The sequence below is a fragment of the Puma concolor genome, chromosome A2 (assembly GCF_028749965.1).
Source record: "Puma concolor isolate L17-30 chromosome A2, mPumCon1.1.hap2, whole genome shotgun sequence".
Taxonomy (NCBI): Eukaryota; Metazoa; Chordata; class Mammalia; order Carnivora; family Felidae; genus Puma; species Puma concolor.
In genome coordinates this window covers 51,845,111-51,864,353 of record NC_141668.1, presented here as the reverse complement: position 1 = coordinate 51,864,353, position 19,243 = coordinate 51,845,111, and the positions used below count along the sequence as shown (strand labels likewise).

General features: G+C 45.0%; 1 non-coding gene across 1 annotated transcript in view; it reads left to right on the top strand.

The window, feature by feature from the left end:
- The window catches only part of LOC112866970 (uncharacterized), a 50,790-nt gene that overhangs the window by 8,447 nt on the left and 23,100 nt on the right, over window positions 1-19,243 (top strand). The window contains exon 2 of the transcript XR_015246116.1: window positions 2,350-2,460. This is a non-coding gene — a transcript (uncharacterized LOC112866970). The remainder of the gene's footprint in view (window positions 1-2,349; window positions 2,461-19,243) is intronic.

The window sequence follows — 19,243 nt, the reverse complement described above, 5'->3', positions numbered from 1 at the left end:
TCGCAGTCAGGCTGCTTGGCATTGAACAGCTCCACTGTTTTCCCATTCACTGTGTCCTTCCTACTCCTCTTAGGGGAAGTCAGAAGTGAAATCTTGCTCAAACATGAAATCTCCCTTCTTGCTTGTCCCTCATTTTAACTTGCGAATTCTTCCTATCTGGACTGATGTCACTTTGGACAGATTTGAACTTGACCAGTAGGTCACAGTTCCTTGTGTTGCTCTTCTCACAAGTAACTGAAATTGCCTCCCTAGTTGCAGTTCTTTGCAACGGAGGCTGCGAGCTCGTGGAAAGATTGTCATTTCCAGTGTGTTGTAATGCTTTTCCTTTTGAAAGAGAATTTATCACTGGTACTAAAGAGGAACATTTAGTGCTAACTTCTGTCTCTAATTTGCATCCCTGTACCCTTTTCTTATCTCACTCCCAACCTGTTCTCCAAAACAAGATTGTTTTGTGTGGATGTCCTACATCATCCTAGCTTGTTCCCACCCGACCTCATCTTTCTCTTAGCTCTCAAAACAGCGCCCTCCCCCCACCCCCACACCTTTCCAACTTCTTCATTCTGCCAGTGACCACAGTCTTTTTTCCGGTCACCTGATTGGTGAGTCATCACTGACTCCCTTTTCTCCATCATGCTCTTGTCCAAGTTTTTTTCATGATATATATATTTTTAAATAGATTTTGTGTGTTTTTTTAGAGCAGTTTTAGGTTCACAGCAGAATTCAGGGAAAGCACAGAGAGATTCTATATACTGTCTGCATCCCCTCCCCCATCATCACCCAGAGTCCACACTTTCTTTACATTAAGGTTCACTCACGGTGTTGTACTCTGTGGGTTTTAACACAAGTCAGACACGTGTCCACCATTAGAGTATCCTACAGAATAGTTTCACTGCACCCAACACCCTCTGTGTTCTGCTTCTTGTTATTTTCTAGTGCTTTTCCATCCCCCCAGCCCACCTTGGGTCCGTGATGTTTTCTGCTGGCTGGAGCATCCAAGCAGCCCCCTGATGAAGCTCATGGCCTTTAATTTCTCTCCCGGTCAATACATCCTCCACCCCATCCTCGCATGAGTTGTTGCTATCATATCATGGCAATTTCCTCAGTCATCCCTGCCTTCCAGCAGGATCGAAGTTCAAATTCCTCCTCTTTTTTTAATATATAATCTAAAAATTTTTTTAAATTTATTTTAGAGAGAGAGAGCAAGAGGCAGAGGGAGAAAGAGAGAGAATCCTAAACAGGCTGTACACTCAGCATAGAGCCCGACACAGGGCTTGATCTCATGACCTGAGGTGAAAGCAAAAGCTCAACCGACTTAGCCACCCCAGAGCCCCATCAAATCCTCCTCTTATCATACAGGGACTTCCCCATCCTAGATGCCCTTTGGAGCCCTTCTAGACTTACCTCCTTGCAGTATTCTGCCAACACAGCTCTTCCACTCCTGGGGGGCCGGATTCCTGTCTCTCCGAACGTGGTACTGCTGCTTAATCACCTAGTCCCGTTTTCTGTGCTTGTCCTGATGCGAGCATCGAGGCCTCCTCACTCCCTGTCTTCTCCGTGAAGCCTCTGCCTCTCCATTCTTCCTGTGGCCTTGTTGTCAGTGCTATTTTGGGGGGGGGAGAGTGACACACAGTGAGTTCTGCATTACAAGCGGACTGTCTCATATCTGTGCCTGGGCATCTTTAGGCCATGGAAGTGAGAAAGTGTTACTTAACCATTTAAAAAAATACCCGTCACCAGGACCAGACCTGTAACAATCAGACAGCAGAGGCTCAGTGATTACGTATTGAATTGACTTGTCCTTGTCCCCCATAATGCTTAGAGGGTCCTTTATTGCCAGTGACACTAAAGAGGTCTGTCATGTGAATGCAGCACACCTCTCTCAGTATTCTTTCTTTCTGAGGAGAAAGTCACATCAGATGTTTGGCTGCAGGCTTTCCCAGGTTCATATACAGACAGGACTCTGCCCCCAGCTCACCTCCTAAAGCATTTGAGACATTAATGAGCCAGTGTATCGGTTGCTGTCTTTTAAGCATTTATTTCTAAGGAGATAGTGCAGGTGCCATGCTGGACATAGTGGGTCCCGTGTGGTGAGTAAGGGGGAGGCTGGCTACCTGGCTTTGGATCCTGGCTCCTTCACTTACTAGCTACACGACCTTGGGCGTGGTTTCCTTATTTGTAAAATGCAAGTAATGATACTTGGCCGTCTTGGGGATTAGATGAGATAATTCATCTTACAAGCTCTTCAGTATCTGACACATGGTTAGCAGTCTGCTGTTTTTTATTTTGATTACAGTTTCTGATTATCAGTGGCATAACTGTAACATTATTCCCCATTCTCCTCTTTTACAGTCCAGTGGAGTTAGGTCAGGAGGAAAGATAGAAAACGACAGAGGAAGACCTGGGTGGCTCGGATAGTCCCCTCTAGGCTGTTGCTGGCTGAAAGCTTTCTTTTCTTCCAAGGTGAATGATTAACGACCATGAGTGAGAAGGGAGAGGGCTGGGAGGAGAGGCAGGTGAAGTGTTTGTATGCCCCTCCTCTCAGCCCACGTGGTTAGGCCGCTTAGAAACTTGATGGTGGTGCAGACATGGAGAAAATTAGTTGGGAGTAATGCAGTCAAATTTAATTGACCCGATATTTATTGGGCACTTACTATATGCCAGGCACTCTGCTAAGTGCTGTTATAAAGCCTGAATGATTTGGACAAGGTCCCTGTCCTTGTGGGACCTTTGAGAGGACAGATAATAAAGAACAAAATAGATTAATAGATAAAACAATACAGATTGTGATAAATTCTAAAGAGAAAATAAAAGGGTAGAACATTACTGGGGGGAGTTTGCTTTAGTGGGTGATCAGGGGAGGCTCCTCTGAGGAGGTAGCATTGAAACCAAGAGCTGCAGGATGGGAAGGAGCCTCCATGGTGGGTTAGGTGGGGAGGTTGGGGTGGGAGGGGCTTTAGAGGGAACAAGAGGCGCAAAGGGACTGAGGTGGGAGTTTCAGAATTGACCTGTAGGGCAACGAGGCACCATGAGTGTGCAGAGTTGAGCCAAGGGGTTGGTCAGAGAACCAGAGTGCTGTGCTTTACAGGGGTTGTGCAGATATAGACTTTGTCCTCTGAAACAGTGGTTTTCAAAAATTGTCACCAGTACACTTGAGGGAGTAGGCAGTGACCTTCTGGGGTGGGCTGTCGAGGGGTTGGTGATGGGGAAGTCTCGGGTCTGTGCGATTTGAAAAGAGCCCTCTGTGGTTGGGATGTACCTCCTTCTCCCCTTCCCCAAATGGAGAAGCACTGTTCTTCAGGATCCACTCAGAAGCCATGGGATCTGGGAACTTTTACGTCCCTTATTTTTCAATTAAATGTGTGAGGTTATATAGGCACACTATAGGACCTGGAATTCTGTCAACTGGTGAGAACATTGGCTTGGGCATTTGAGGATGAGTCACTGTTTAATTGGATCGCTGTGTGACCCACTTCAATACCTAACTGTTTTTGAATAGAAAAGTTACTTTTCACTTTCTCTTGAAATTATTTAGAAATGACTTTGGAGATGTCCTTTAAGATTCAATGCACGTGGATGTTGTCCTTGTGTTAGGAGAGGCAGTCGAGGGGAGAGGAGAGAAGAGCTTCTGGCATTTAGGAGCCTCAGTTTGAGTCTGCACCACAGAGTGTGGCTTTCAGTGGCCATTTATCCTCTCTGGGTATTGGTATCCTCTTGTGTGAAATGAGACACGTAAGTTGCCTGCCTCACCAACTGTCATGGGACAGTGCTTTTATAAACGTCAGAACGTCAGAAAATAAAAGTTAACTTTCAAAAGCTTAAATTCTGGGGGCACCTGGTGGCTCAGTTGGTTGAACATCTGACTTGATTTTGGCTCATCAGGTCACTATCCCAGGATCATGGGATCAAGCCTGCTTGATGCCTGCTTGGGATATTCTCTCTCTGTCTGTCTCTCTCTCTCTCTCTGCCTCTGTCAATCTCTCTCTCTCTCTCTCCCCCTCCCTCCCTCCTCCTCTCCCTCTCCCCCTCTCCCCTGCTCATGCTCTCTTGCTTTCTCTCTCTCTCTCTTAAAAAAAAACCAATCAAACAAAAAACCCAAAGAACTTAAATTCTGTTTGTGTACATTATGGCCAATAGCACTTATGGCCCCGATATAATTTATGACATAGAAGGTAACTTTTCACTGCTTACAGATGATTGGTTTCTGGAATAATTTAAAGGAGAATATTTTTATAACTTTACACTTAGGAGTAGACTTTGTAAGTATGGGGCAAAACTTAAAAGCCATAAAGGAAATGACTGATAAAATTCATTACCTAAAAACAATTAGCATAGCAAAACCCCATAAGCAAAAAAAAAAAAAAAAAAAAAAAAAAAGTTTACAAACCAGAAAAATATGTTTGTATTTCATGTTATGTATTAAGGATTAATTTTCCTAATACATAGAGAACTCCTACAAATCAATAAGGAAAAGAACAAGAATACTATAGGAAAATGGTCAAAGGATATGAGCAAACAATTCATAGAAAATAACTTAGTGGCTCCTAATCACATAAAAATGCTGACCTCACAAAGAATTTTTTAAATTCTAATTAAATTGCACTGAAATTTACAACATTTCACCTGTCTGGGATTCACAAAGAGAAAAACATTTTGAAAACCATCCGTGTTAGGGAGGCTGTGGGAAAACAGAACTCACATACTCGCTTGATGAATGTGTATTAGTTTCCTATAGAGGCTGTCTTGCTGGTATCTGTCAGAGTGGAAAATTCACCTGGTCTTGCTTGACTCAGAAATTCCATGTGCATAAATTTACCCTTCAGATAAATTCACGGGATTCACTGTTTCTAACAGCAAGAGTGCCTATCCATGCAAGCTGGTGAACACGAATTAGGGTCCATTTGCACGATGGAGTAGTACACAGCCACAGAAAGAGAACACGAATGGTCTATGAATATCTGTGGAGCAGTGTGTATTGTTAAGTACAGAGTGAAGTGTAGGAAGGGCCATAGGTGAGTCTACGATTTACAGAAAAGGAAGTGGCGGCGGGGGGGGGGGGGGGGGGGGGAATCGTGTATGTGCTTGCATATGCGTAAAATATCTCTGGAAGTTATATTAAAAATGATGAAGAGGTAGGGAAAAGAGGGAGAGTTTTTATTCTATACTCTTTCGTGTATTTTATATTTTGAAATAAGGTATGTTTTAAAAATTAATAAATATGAAACAAAAAAAATAGAACATAAAACTGTCGTTGAGGTAGGGGTTGAACCTACGTATAGATTCAGCATTGTGTTTGATCCCCAGGTTATTAAACGTCTTTATGTGTTCACCACTATCACAGTTTGGGGCTGTGAAAAGGGAGGACACTCTTCAAAGAGCTGCTGGCCATTTTGGGGGCACGAGACTAATGTACACCACAGTCAGAGGTGGTGGAAGGACCATCTGATCAAACATTCAGGGGCTGGTGCGGTTGATTTCTGATGGGGATTCGGTTCTCCACTAGTCAGGGGAACACTGTGTTCAAAGTGTATATACAAAGCTTGTGGTAGAATAATGGCCCCCCAAAAGGTCCATGTTCTCATCCCCACAAGCTGTGAATGTTTCCTTGTATTCAAGGGTGGATGTGATTAAATTAAGGCCCTGGAGATGAGATTATCCTGGGTTTTCTACGTAGGCCCAGTCGAATCACATGGATCCCTACAGGCAGGGAACTTTCTTGGCCGTGGTCAGGGGGAGATGCGCCCCCAGAAGAAGGGTCAGAGAGATGGTATGTTGCTGGCTTTGAAGATGGAGAAGAGGGACAGGAGCCCAGGAATGCTGGCGGCCTCTAGAAGCTGGAAAAGGCAAGGGAGCAGTCTCTCCCTTAAAGCCTCCAGCCCTGTAGATGCCTTGATTTTAGCCAAGAGAGATCAGTGTTGGATTTCCGATCTATAGAGCTGTACAATAATAAGTTTGTGTTGTTTTAAGCCACGAAATTGATGGCAGTTTGTTATAGCAACTATAGGAAATGCGTGCAAAGATGATGTAGAAATAGCCCCGAAGCTTTGCTCTCACGGGCTTTCGAGTTTAGGAGGGAAGAGAAGACAAGAATCTAGTCACTTACCATGCCAAGCAAACATGGAAAGTGGCATGAAGATTTGCAAGGAGCTGTCCACGAAGGAGCCAGGGAAGGCTCGGGGAAGAGGTGCAGGTGAGTTGTGCCGTGAGAGGCAGTGTGGCTTGCTGATTGGGAGGAGGGACTCTGGTGCGGATTGTGGGTTTGAATATTGGCTCTGCCTCTTCTTATTTATGGGGCCTGGAGAAAGTCAATCTCTCTGTGCCTCAGTTTTCTCATCTGTAAAGTGGGGATACTTAATAATGCCTCTTCGAAAGGCTGTTGTGCAAAGTCAATAAGTTAACGTGTGTCGAGTGCTCGGAGTAGTTTCTGGCCATTCTAAGGGCTGTGGAGGTGTACGCTTTTGATATTTTGCCCTAACGGATGGGTAGGGCAGAGATAGGCAGAGAGACGTGATGGAGCATCTGGGGACACCGAGCCCACTGCTGGAGAGAGGAAGGCTCTCAGTTGAATGGTGGGATCGCCGGTGGGAAGAAGGAGCAGAAACTAAGACTGTTTCTGACCATGGAGCCAGATGATGGTGGCCTTGGAAGTTGGATGGAAGGACATCCACTTAGTGCCCTAGAGGTTTCAGCAGGTAGGATGACAATGAGTTCAGCGAGGGTGCTGATCAGGTTTTTCTAAGAGGGGAGGCAGGTGTGGTTTTGAGCCCTGACTCCAGAGTCTTCTTCCCACTCACCTCTACTCCATCCCTTCACTCTGAGCAGCCTGACCTCTAAGATGGTCTAAGAGGTCTAAGAGTGACCTCTAAGATGGTCACTCTTCATTCTCCTCTCTGCTACCAGGGCCACCCTGCAGGATTTGGATTCGGGGCCACCACCTGGTGTCTTGTCAGTACTGGATCACCAGGATTCCGTGTCTCTAGAGAACACTGTGGGATCTGTAGCTGGCTGTCATGTGTGTAGATGCTCAGAGTCACCTGCTTCTTCAAAGCCAGTTTCCAGCCTCTTCTGTGTCCCCACAGACAAAGGAGCAGAGACCTGAGCTGTGTGGCTTTAGCAAGTCCCCACAGGCTGATGGCTGGGCCCGGTGGTGAGTGTGGGCCTATCCCTGTTGCCTTTGAGAAGCCAGCTCTCTTCTGGCCATTTGGGGTCTGTGTCTTCTCAACATGTAGGGCTGGTTCTTGCACAGATGAGCCACCAGAACCTTCAGAGTTCTTGGAGAGAATGATCCTGAGCTGCAGGATTGTAAGCAGAAATGGGAATCTGGCTTTTCCAGACCCGACTGCCTAGTCCTTGTGTCCTGTGTGTTCAACCTCTGCCTTTTGGAAATCCCTCTTTCCTCATAGCTGCTCAGATTCCTCTTGCTGACTCGGGGATGCCCAGGGCCTCTCAGGGAGCTGTCCCTGAAATACGGGATTCCCACCTGGCCTTCCTCCCCATCCCCCCTCACCCCCCCAACTCTGTGCTCTTGGCTTATCTCATCCTTCTGCCCCTCCTCTCACTCCTGCTTTTGTCTCCTAAGAATTTACAAGCTGGAGTGTCAGTCTTCCAAGGCCTCTTCTCTACTACGTTATCTGATAAGTGAGTGAACTTGTGCAAAGGGACAGGTAGGGGCTAATGAGTGGATTTATTATGATCGTGTGAGGAAATGCCCAGGCCTGCCTGTCCTTGGATAAGTCATCACCTCCATTAGGTGTCTCTTCTTATCTGACAAACAGAGACCGTAATACTTGCCCCGCCTCAGAGGACTGTTGTGACTAGGATATCATTCATCCATTTGTTCATTCACTCATCCGTTCTATAGTCATCGAGTACCGACATCGTGGCTGATACTGTGCCAAGCAGCAGGTATACATTAGTGATAGAACAGATGCGATGCCTGCCCTACTCTTGGGGGGACAGATCACAAACAAGAGACAAAAACATATGTATTCACAGCTTATGGGTACATGGTAATGTCCGTGACGGGGCCAAGCTGTGATTGGTTTTTTGTTTGTTTTTTTTTCATTTTTTATTTTTTTACATTTGTTTATTTTTGAGAGACGGCGACAGAGCACAAGCGGGGGAGGAGCAGAGAGAGAAGGAGGCACAGAATCTGAAGCAGGCTCCAGGCTCCAAGCAAGCGTTCAGGACAGAGCCCGACATGGGGCTTGAACCTACGAACCATGAGATCATGACCTGAGCTGAAGTTAGTTACTCAACCGACTGAGCCCCCCAGGCACCCTGGCCAAGCTGTGATTGTAAATGGCAGCCTTCAGTTTACCAAGGTGGAGGCCTTCTAGTAACTCGGCAGTTTGGGCTCAAGGTCTCCTGGGTTTCTGGGTGATGATAGCGTGATGGGTTGGGAAACGTCTGAGAGTGCTTTGCTCTTCCTTTCCCTTAATCATGCCGTGGAGGTTCTCTTTCCTCTGCCGGGGCTTTCAGCTGGCATCTGGGCAGTGTTTGTATGGGCGCCTGGCCTTGCCAACTTCACCGCCTTCTCACTGCCTGGTAGGTGAGTGCACAGGTGTGCCCCCTGGACGCAGGGCTGCTTCCCAGTCCTGTGTACAGGAAAGGAAAGAGGATCTTGGCTTCTGCAGCAAATGACAGAAGCTTTGGTCACTGTTGACTTCATGATAGTTGCCAGGAGGGGTCACTGGAGATTTAGGACTGTTGTAATAAAGAAGTTTGGGGGCGCCTGGGTGGCGCAGTCGGTTAAGCGTCCGACTTCAGCCAGGTCACGATCTCACGGTCCGTGAGTTCGAGCCCCGCGTCGGGCTCTGGGCTGATGGCTCAGAGCCTGGAGCCTGTTTCCGATTCTGTGTCTCCCTCTCTCTCTGCCCCTCCCCCGTTCATGCTCTGTCTCTCTCTGTCCCAAAAATAAATAAAAAACGTTGAAAAAAAAAAAAAAAAGAAGTTTGAGTTGCTTAAAATTAGATTCTGAGGAAGCTCCAGATGCCAATGGTCGTGCGTGAGTCTGGCTGTAGGTTACTTCATTCAGAGCAGAGGCTACACATAGTTCTTAAAACTGTCATGTTAGGGCTTGTGCTGGGCCCTTGAGATCAAGATTGTAGTTTTTCATCCCTTCCTCTGCTGAGGAAACTGGCTTGGACTGAGTCTACTCCCAGGTAGTAGCACACTTGGGAACAGAACCTCTTTTTTTTTTTTTTTTAATTTTTTTTAATGTTTATTTATTTTTGACAGAGAGAGAGAGTGAGCGAGTGCGCGTGCGCGCGCGCACACACACACACACACACACACACACACACACACACACAAGCGAGCGAGCAGGGGAGGGGCAGAGAGGGAGGGAGACACAGAATCCGAAGCAGGCTCCAGGCTCCGAGCTGTCAGCACAGAGCCCAACGCGGGGCTCGAACCCATGAACCGTGAGATCATGACCTGAGCAGAAGGCAGACACTTAACCGACTGAGCCACCCAGGCGCCCCTCTGTTTCTTCTTTTATACACCGTGCTGCATCTTGGGAAAGGGCCTAGTATTTATATTAAAAAGATACGTGAAGCACCCATAGGAATCAAGATGTAGAAGTTAACTGGCAAAAGGAGGAAGAAGCTAGTTGTGTGTGTGTGTGTGTGTGCATGTGCACATGCACAGAAGAGGCGCGAAGAACCTCCATGCATGGGGCATTTTGGGGACCCTGCAGTTTCTCTCTCTCAGCCTTCATGTGTGGCTAACTAGAAAACCACTTAGCAGATACCTGATCATTTTTTTTTATTGTAGTAAGAACATTTAATATGAGATCTACCCTCTTAACAGATTTTTAAGTATGCTACACAGTATTGTTTTAAAAAAAAAATTTTTTTTAACATTTATTTATTTTTGAGAGACAGAGAGAGAGCACAAGCAGGGGAGGGGCAGAGAGAGAGAGGGAGACACAGAATCCAAAGCAGGCTCCAGGCTCCGAGCTGCCAGCACAGAGCCCAACGTGGGACTCGAACTCACGGACCGTGAGATCATGACCCGAGCTGAAGTCGGCCACTCAACCAACTGAGCCACCCAGGTGCCACTGACACGCAGTATTGTTAACGATAAGTACATATCACACAGCAGCTCTCTAGAATTGGTCCTTCTAGTAGATACTGGATGGTGTTAGAACTTGTACACTGGTGTTTTGTCTCCTCAGGGCTATTGTTTCCCTCACAGGCAGCACTTTTCCTTGACTAAGACATTGCATAACTGGGCTCTTCACGGTTGGTTGTTCTGCCAGGCCCGGAGAACCTGCTGTACCTGTGACTCTCTGAAAAGAATATTCGGGGGAATTCTATACCTGTAAAGATTGCGTGTTTTTTTCTTTTACATTTATTTACATTTTAGTCAGCATACAGTGCAATATTGGCTTCAGGAGTAGACTTTGGTGATTCATCCCTTACGAACAACACTCAGTGCTCATCCCAACAAGTGCCCTCCTTAATGCCCATCAGCCATCTAGCCCATCTCTCACCTCCCTCCCTCCATCAACCCTCAGTTTGTTCTCTGTCATTAAGAATCTTTTGTGATTTGTTTCTCTCTCTCTTTTTTTTCCTGACCCACGTGTTCATCTGTTTTGTTTCTTAAATTCCACATATGAATGAAATCATATGACGTTTGTCTTTCTCTGATTGACTTATTTCGCTTAGCATAATACATTCTAGCTTCATCCACGTCATTGCAAATGGCAAGATTTCATTCCTTTTGATGGATGAGTAATATTCCGTAGTATGTATGTACCACATCTTCTGTATCCATTCATCAGTCAGTGGACATTTGAGCTCTCTCTGTAGTTTGGCAATTGTTGATAATGCTGCTATAAGCATCAGGGTGTATTTTTGTATCCGTTGGGTAAATACCTAGTAATGTAGTTGCTGGATCACAGGGTAAGATTGCATGTTAAAAAAGGGTTAGATCATGTAGACCTTTCATGAATTTGGGGCTCTGCTAAACCAGTGGGACTAAGTTAACCTTTTCCCCCTTTTTCCTGAGCATTTATGTAACAAAACCCCCTCTCCGGATTGTCTCCACCTCTTCCATACTCTTAAAGCTCAGCGTTCACCTGTGATATAAAACTAAAAAACATTACAAAGTTAGAACTATCATCAGACTGATAATCAGATCCTGAGCCCTTAAAAAACCTGATTTTTTGACAGGTAGCAAATGTAATTTTCTCTTTAAAAAAGTTACTCCTTTTTTATCTTATTGGACTAAAATAGCTTGCTCTGGATGTGTTTTCGAGTCTCGTGAAGGACTTAATGCTTCTACCATTTAACATTTTAATATTATGAATGGAGTATAATATGGGATGGTGCTATATGATTTGCTTAAAAGATTTTGCTCAAGGGTGCCTGGCTGGCTCAGTCGGTAAAGCACGCGACTCTTGATCTTGGGGTCGTGAGTTTGAGCCCCGTGTTGGGCGTGGAGCCTACTTAAAAAAAGACAAAAAAATTTTACTCTCAAACCATTGGGATTTTCCTTGTGACAGTGCCTTACAAAGAAATGCTGAGATTCAATAACTGCTTTTTGTTTTGTATATAGTTTCCTTTATTTCCAGTTGCTTTTGGTTTCGTAGCTGAGTGTTAAGAAACTAGCCTGTGAATGGGATGTGATTCTGCTTCAAGTATTTGAGAAAAAAGATATTCAAGGAAGGGAATAGAATGCAGATTAGAATGGGGGGTGGGGCAAGAAAACAGAGGGGACACCTGGCTGGAGCATGAGACTCTTGATCTCAAGGTTGTGAGTTTGAGCCCCACACTGAGTACAGAGATTACTTAAAAGCAAAATCTTTAAGAATTTAATTAAAGAAGTGTCAAAACAGAATTAAGCCATATGCAGTGGAAAGAGTTGACCACAATGAATCAGAAGCATGATTTATTATTATTATTATTTTAAATGTTTTTATTTTTGAGAGAGAGAGAGAGAGAGAGCAAGCAGGGGTGGGACAGAGAGAGGGAGACACAGAAACCGAAGCAGGCTCCAGGCTCCGAGCTGTCAGCACAGAGCCCGACATGGGGTTTGAACCCGTGGACCGTGAGGTCACAACCTGAGCTGAAGTCGGACGCTTAACCGACTGAGCCACCCTGATTTATTATTAATAATATCTTAATTGGGTCGATGAAGAGTCCATCTCTTGTACTGCCCTCTTTCAGATGGGAAGATAAAACCATGTCTCACCCCTGGGAGGTTTTGTGCTTGAGATCCTCCAGTTCTGCTTATTCCAGTTCTTCCAGTTACCTCGTCCCTCAGAATGGGCAGGTGGCATTGTGGTGCCCACACACGGACGAACACTGAACTGCCTGTGCTTGGTGCAGTGCCCAAGCGGCTGGCTGATTTCTAAATACTGTTTTTCCCCACTTTTTTGCACAATCAGTGTAAAAGTCTGTAGAAAACCCATTATGTGCATGGTACTGGGGTAGGAGGTCAGGGACCCTAAGTCAACAAGCACAGCGAGGAGCTGTGCTATCCCTGAGCTTACACTTTGGTGGGGAGACAGACATTAATTCAGTATTGACACAAATAAGGGTAAAAATATCACTGTGATCAGAATTTCAGAGGAAGACAATGGTGCAAGGGAAGTAGGGGATTTGACTTTGCTGGAGGGAGTTGGTGCGAGTGGAACCGAGATCTGAAAAGTGAGTAGTGATTAACTAGGCAGGTAGGTTTGAATTCCAGTGTTGCCCCTGGACAAGTTGGTGACCTTGAGCAAGCTGCTTCACCTCTCTAAGCCTTGACCTCTTCATCTATAAAATGGGTGATTTTAGGAATTAAACAGGGCAGTGCACATAATATACTCAGCACAATGCCAGCCAGCACATAGTTGACGCTCAGAAATGGTAGCTATTTTTATTACTGTCTGTGTTTTCTGCTCATTTGGAGACTCTGAAAAGGTACCTGTTTACATCTTTTTTTAATCCTGGTTATCAAGAGCCACTGAATACCTGAGGATACTTAACTTGGAAAATGGAAGCCTAAAGGGAGATTTATTGCTGGTCTTCAACCAGGCCAACTGCCCTTGGCACCTAAGATGTGGGAAATTCGGCTCATACAGAGCTGTTGGTGTGAAATCACATTCATAATGGGGCTGCCTGGGAAGCATTTGTAATAGACTAGGATTTTAAGACACAGTAGTGTTAGATCACATCTCCATTTCTATTTCTCGTGACAGTCAATCACGAATAGCTAGGCTAATGCGTGTTTTCTGTACCAGTACCATATTCTGTTTGGCCGTTGATTTTTGCTGCAGTGTTTATAGTTTTACATGGATATTTTTTATAGCTAAAGATGCAGTGGTCTTGTGCATCCTTTGTGAATGGCAAGTTTTGCTTTTCTCTCTCTGCTCCGGGACATATACATGCATATGCAGCCATCCAATTGAGCTTTTTATTGAAAACATACAATTTTTTGCATCTTCCATTGTTCTTAGATTTTGAAGAAAAGGGTGCCAAGAATTCAGCCATTGGTCACACTTAACTGTTATTGCATACTTGGTAAACGCAGTAAGTCATTATGTGATTTAATTCTCATCCTACGAAACCGGCACTATTAAGAATCCTTTCTTTGCCCCTATAAGAAAATGGAGGACCAGAGAAGTTAAGTCACTCAGCCAAGGTCACACAGCCATGAGTGGAATGGTTGGGATTTGAATCCAGGTGTGAATGGGTCCAAGTATGAGCACTAAACACTTCCATGCTGCCTTTTGAGCTGGTTATCGAGGATTGTTAAGCTGCTGTGTCAGCAAGCTAGGTAGGTGCCAGAAGATCGATTAGACTTATATGAGAATTAAGACAAAGGCTTAGAAAAAGGCCCGTGTCCTGTGAAGAGCATGGGGAAGCTTGTTGAATTCAGATTTATTTACTGAGTCAGTAGAAGTGGAGAATGTAGTGCTGTCCTTCTGGATTATTTTCCTGATTGTTATATTCCTTGGTTTTACAGTACAGATCTTAAGGAGCCCTAGTGTATATCAACCCAAAATTAAATATGCTTCAACCCAAAATTAAATAAATATTAGGAGTTTATACTTAAAATGACCTTTTTACTTTTTCCTCATTCTTACCATATCTGTATCACAATTCCTATGTTAATGGCTTTACTGCCTTAACTATTTGGGAACTGCTTCCCATCCATTTGGAAGCAAGGGAAGGATGAATTAGAGATAAATGATATATTCAGAAATGGGTGTAGACCAGGTGGGTGGAGTTGGAAAGACATACCCCTGAGACTTTGGCCAGTTAAGCTGTTGGCTTTCAGTGCCTGATACTGGCCACAGACTTAGATGGAGCCTGTTCGGGCCGGGCCAGGCTGGCTTTCAAACCATGTGGATTTGCTCTACAGTTCCTGTTTTGTGTTTCTGCTAATGCAAATCTTGCTTCAAAAATTAACTGTTGGGGCCCCTGGGTGGCTCAGTCAGTTGAGTTGTACGACTCTTGATTTTGGCTCAGGTCATGATCCCAGGGTCGTGGGATCGAATCCCATGTCGGGGCTCAGTCAGCATGGAGTCTGCTTAAGATTCTCTCTCTCCCTTTCTTTCTGCCCCTTTCCTGCTCACTCTCTTTCTCTCTCTTAATTAAAAAAATAATAATTATTTTTTGATGAAGTTTTGGGGTGATGGGGGGTTCATGGGGTCCGAAGCCGACTGCCAAGAAAGAATTCTTGAAGACGTTGTTGGTGCAGAAAGGTGATTTTAGTAAAGCATGGGGACAGGACCTGTTGGCAGGAAGAGTTGCACTGGGGTTATGTGTGTGTGTGTGTGTGGGGGGGGGGGGTGGTGGTGACTGTTTAATGGAGTTGGGGGAGATAAAGTCTGAGAGGGAGTTTCCCAAAGAGACTTCTACATGCAAAAGACTTACTGGAAGCCTAGCTATTTATTGTCAAGCTAAGGTTGTTTTTCCCTCCAGTAAAGCATGAACATTAAGACAGTAGGGAGTTCCTGGACTTTAGGCTATGATGGGATTGCCTTTTTCTGGCAAACTGGTGGAGACTCTTACCAGTTTAACCATTTGTTTTGTTGTCCTTTCCAGGTTTGGGGTAGCCTGGAGTGTCCAAGGAATATCATACATGTCCCACCTGGGCGGGGGCGGGGTGGGGGTGGGGGTCCTAGCTTGCGCTTTGCCCCTCAGCCTGCCTCAGGCTCCCTCATCATTTCTGATGGATCGGAACTGAATACAAATCTGGTCTGATGTGTCAGCTAAAGGAGGGAGAAATATCTTACACACTTCTGGAGAAAGTGGTGTGTTCACTTCTCCAGGCCGTGTTTCCTTTCCTAGTAATTGGGATCTTCTGATTCAGCAAAAGAGGAATAGAGATGCCCAGGGGCTCCGGTTTATTTTATATATTTATATATATTTACATAAATACTTTCAAATCACAAAATCTCATTTTTAACAATGAGAGTTCTTAACAATCCAGGAGTGTATAAACTAAAAAAAAAAAAAAAAAAAAGTGCCTCCCTCCCCACCCCCACCCCCCCATACACCTCCATTGCGTTCACTTTGGCACATATCCTGTGGGATCTTTTTCAATGCATCACTGGGCATTTAAGTGTTTACACATGTATGTTGTTAAAAAATTAAATTCAACGGGTCAGCATCTCATTTAGCAGGTAGAGAGATGCTCCAAGGAACTGTACAAAATGGAAGGTTTCTATAGGAAGGAGGGTAGGGCAGGGAAGTTGTTAGCAAAAGAAAAGAAAAAATTGCTTCAGGCAAAGCCATTGTCCCTTGGGAAGAGTGGGGGTATTACCTGCAGATTATTTTACCTTCTTTCTGTGGGGAGAATGGAGTAGGACCAAGAGGCCCCTGTAACAGATTATCTCATTAGTGCTGACCAGAAAATTCCTGACTGACCGGTTAAGACTACTTTCTGGGGGAGGTTTAAACTGCATTTAGGTTAGTCATTAAGCCCCCCCCCCCACCCCCGGCTGGTGGCGTGGCCTTGTGTAAGTGACTCCGTTTTGGGCCTATGGTTTTCTTTTTGACAATGTACACGCTTGAACAATGGAATCACACTACATATCATTCTGCAGTTTGTTGTTCCCACTTTGTGCATCATGGATAATCCCCTATCTCAGCACTTACAGATCCCATCCCCTCTTTTGGAACAACTGCAAGGTATGCCATGAATGCGCCTTACTTTATTCAATCTGTCCTTTACTAACGGGCATTCACGCTGTCTCCGTTTCTCCAGTTAATAAACATGGCTACAGCCTCACAGATGGGACTTTGCAACTGGTGCCAGTTTTTCTCAGAAATCCCTTCTTAGAAGTAGGGATGCTGGGTTGGAGGGTGTGTGAGCTCTAGACTTTGAAGTCAGTAACCCTGTATTCTGGTCAGGGTCAAGGTGTAAATCCTGGCCTGAGTTGCATGGAGTCCTGTCTTATGTGCCCCTGAAGCATGCAGAGCAGTGCCCAGCCCAGAACCACGTGACAGGGCTAGTTAATGGGCATGATGATTCTCCCAGCTAGCTTACGCTTTTCAAATTTGTGAAGGTAACGATTTAACCAGTGTTAAATCTGGGCTTTTGCTTCAATCCAGATATATTCACAAAGAACCTGAATCTGTCAAGTCTGCTTCTAGAACAAAGCCAGTCTGAGTTTTCTTTCCCACTCCCCAGCCACCTGCGTTTGTTTGCCTTCTTAGTATTTTGTTAATCTTTGGACTTCACAAGACCACAAGATCAGTGTTGTTTGGAAAACACTCCCTTTGGCTTTGTTTGATTTGGTCAGTTTTTTGAAAGTCAATAGTTCTGCTTTGGTCAGTTTTGTGAGCCCTTGCCTAGCCAGACTCCCTGGGCCAAGGCTCCTTTCCGGATGTACAACACACCCTCGAGGTCACGGATCCAGCATTGACAGCTTGCTGTCAAGGTTATGCTGGGGCAGGAAGTGAATCACGTAAAACGAGTGAGCGAGGCCAGCTGATTGCTGGGCACCCTAGTGACTTCCTGGCCCTCTACTTCTCTATGTTCAGCAGCAACTTACGTTAAGGGGCTCAACAAGTGACTTTAATTTTATACTTGTAGTTAAAATTTTTTCTTTAATGTTTATTTTTGAGAGAGACAGAGACAAAATGCGAGTGGGTTAGGGGCAGAGAAAGAGGGTGCACTTGTAGTTTATTTAGCAAGTTTTAACGTTGGGCTCTGACGGGCTTGGGGCAGGGGTTATTTCTGTCAGACGCATTGCTCACGTCACCCTGCCTCTGCTTTATCTCCCATTCCCTCCCTGCTTGGTATTCCCAAGGCAGAGGGCACTGAGTGATCTGGTCCTGCCCCTTTCCCTTGGAGCCAGATGAGCCCTCCGGAATATTTACTTTCAGAGGTCAGAGAACGTTTCTTTGGGTTCTTTCACTTAGTATTTATGTCTCTCCCCTTGACCATGAGGGATGACCATGTTGGTCTCCCACAAGTTGGGAGGCCTTGAAGCTGTGGTCATTGTTTGATCTCCTGGATCCTCATGAAGGAGGGAACCAGAGTAGCACTTACAGATTCCAAGGTGACCATTTCCAGTGACTGACGACATTAGGAATCTGTAGGTCCATAGGGACCTAAGGGCTTGCTTAGATGGCTTGCAAGGCTGCTTCCCTTTTCTTTCCCGAAGCAGTTTTAGGGTGAAAGGTTAGCTTTAAGGTCTGCCTTTTAATGTTTTTTCTACTAAAGTTTTCCTACTATAAATTTATATTTTATTTATTTTTATTTTAGAGAGTGCGCACGTGCACACGTGAGCAGGGAGGAGGAGCAAAGAAAGAGGGAGAGAATCTTATATATTTCTTAATGTTTATTTATTTTTGAGAGAGAGCAAGCATGAGTAGGGGAAGGACACAGAGAGAGGGAGACCGGATCCAAAGCAGATTCTGTGCTGACAGCAGATGGCCTGATGTGGGGTTCAAACTCACTAACAGGGAGATCATGACCTGAGCCAAAGTCGGACCCTTAACCGACTGAGCTACCTTGTCGCCCCAGGAGAGAGAGACTCTTTTACTTTTAAGTTTTTTTAAATGTTTTATTTATTTTTGAGAGAGAGACAGAGTGTGAGCAGGGGAGGGGCAGAGAAAGAGGGAGATACAGAATCCGAAGCAGGCTCCAGGCTCCAAGCTGCCAGCACAGAGCCCAATGTGAGGCTTGAACTTACGAACTTCGAGATCATGACCTGAGCCGAAGTCGGACACTTAACCAACTGAGCCACCCAGGCGCCCCAGGAAAGAGAGAGTCTTTTTTTTTTTTTAGTTAAAAAATTAAAAAAAATTTTTTTATTTTTTTTTATTTTTGAGAGAGAGAGAGAGAAAGAGAGAGAGACAGAGTACGAACGAGGGAGGGGCAGAGAGGAAAACACAGAATCTGAGCCAAGCTCCAGGCTCTGAGCTGTCAGCACAGAGCCTGTTGCGGGGCTCGAACTCATGAACCGTGAGATCATGACCTGAGCCGAAGCTGGATGCTTAACTGACTGAGCTACCCAGGCACCCCTCTAATATAAATTTATATTTGACTGGCTTGTATATAACTTCACAGTAGTGAGGTGTGAAGATGGCAATTTATTGGCTCACGTTTGAAGTACTATGAAACAAAATTAGAGATTTTTAAAAATATGTGTGATCTTTTCAAACTAATACTGTGTCAAAAATAAATGCTTGCAGGTTAGGGTGCCGATGATTATTTCCATGGACCTTGGGGCCGGTTGTACCATCTAGTTAGCCGTAGGACCTTGAACAACTTAGCTCTTCCTTTGCCTTTTAGCTCTTCCACCTTGATATTCAGGAGAACTAAATACCGTGGTTAAGAAAACAGAGTGAACACGTTCCTCTGACAGTTCACTACCTTGTGAAAGTATGGAGGCACTTTACGTATCAAACAAGACTGGCCATTGGCCCTGGACCAGGTAACAGGAAGCTTTGTGTCTGACACCGTCTTTTCTCTGGGACCTTACTTTCTACTCCCCCTTGATCCCAGCCACAGCAACCCCCCCTTCCTGTTGCCAGATTTGACTCCCACCTTCTTGCCTTGCTGCGTGTAATTGTACGTTCCCTCCACCTGGAACCTCCCTGTGCCATCTTCCCTCCATCATGAAGGCAGTATGCCAAAAGGTTAAAGGGACGACCAACGCAGACATTGGAGCCAGACTGTCTGGGTTCAAATCCCAATTCTGTCACTCAGTAGCTTTATGACCTTTGACAAATTGTTAACTTCTTGGTGACTCTGTTTCCTTAACTGTTAATATGGGGATCACATCCGTACC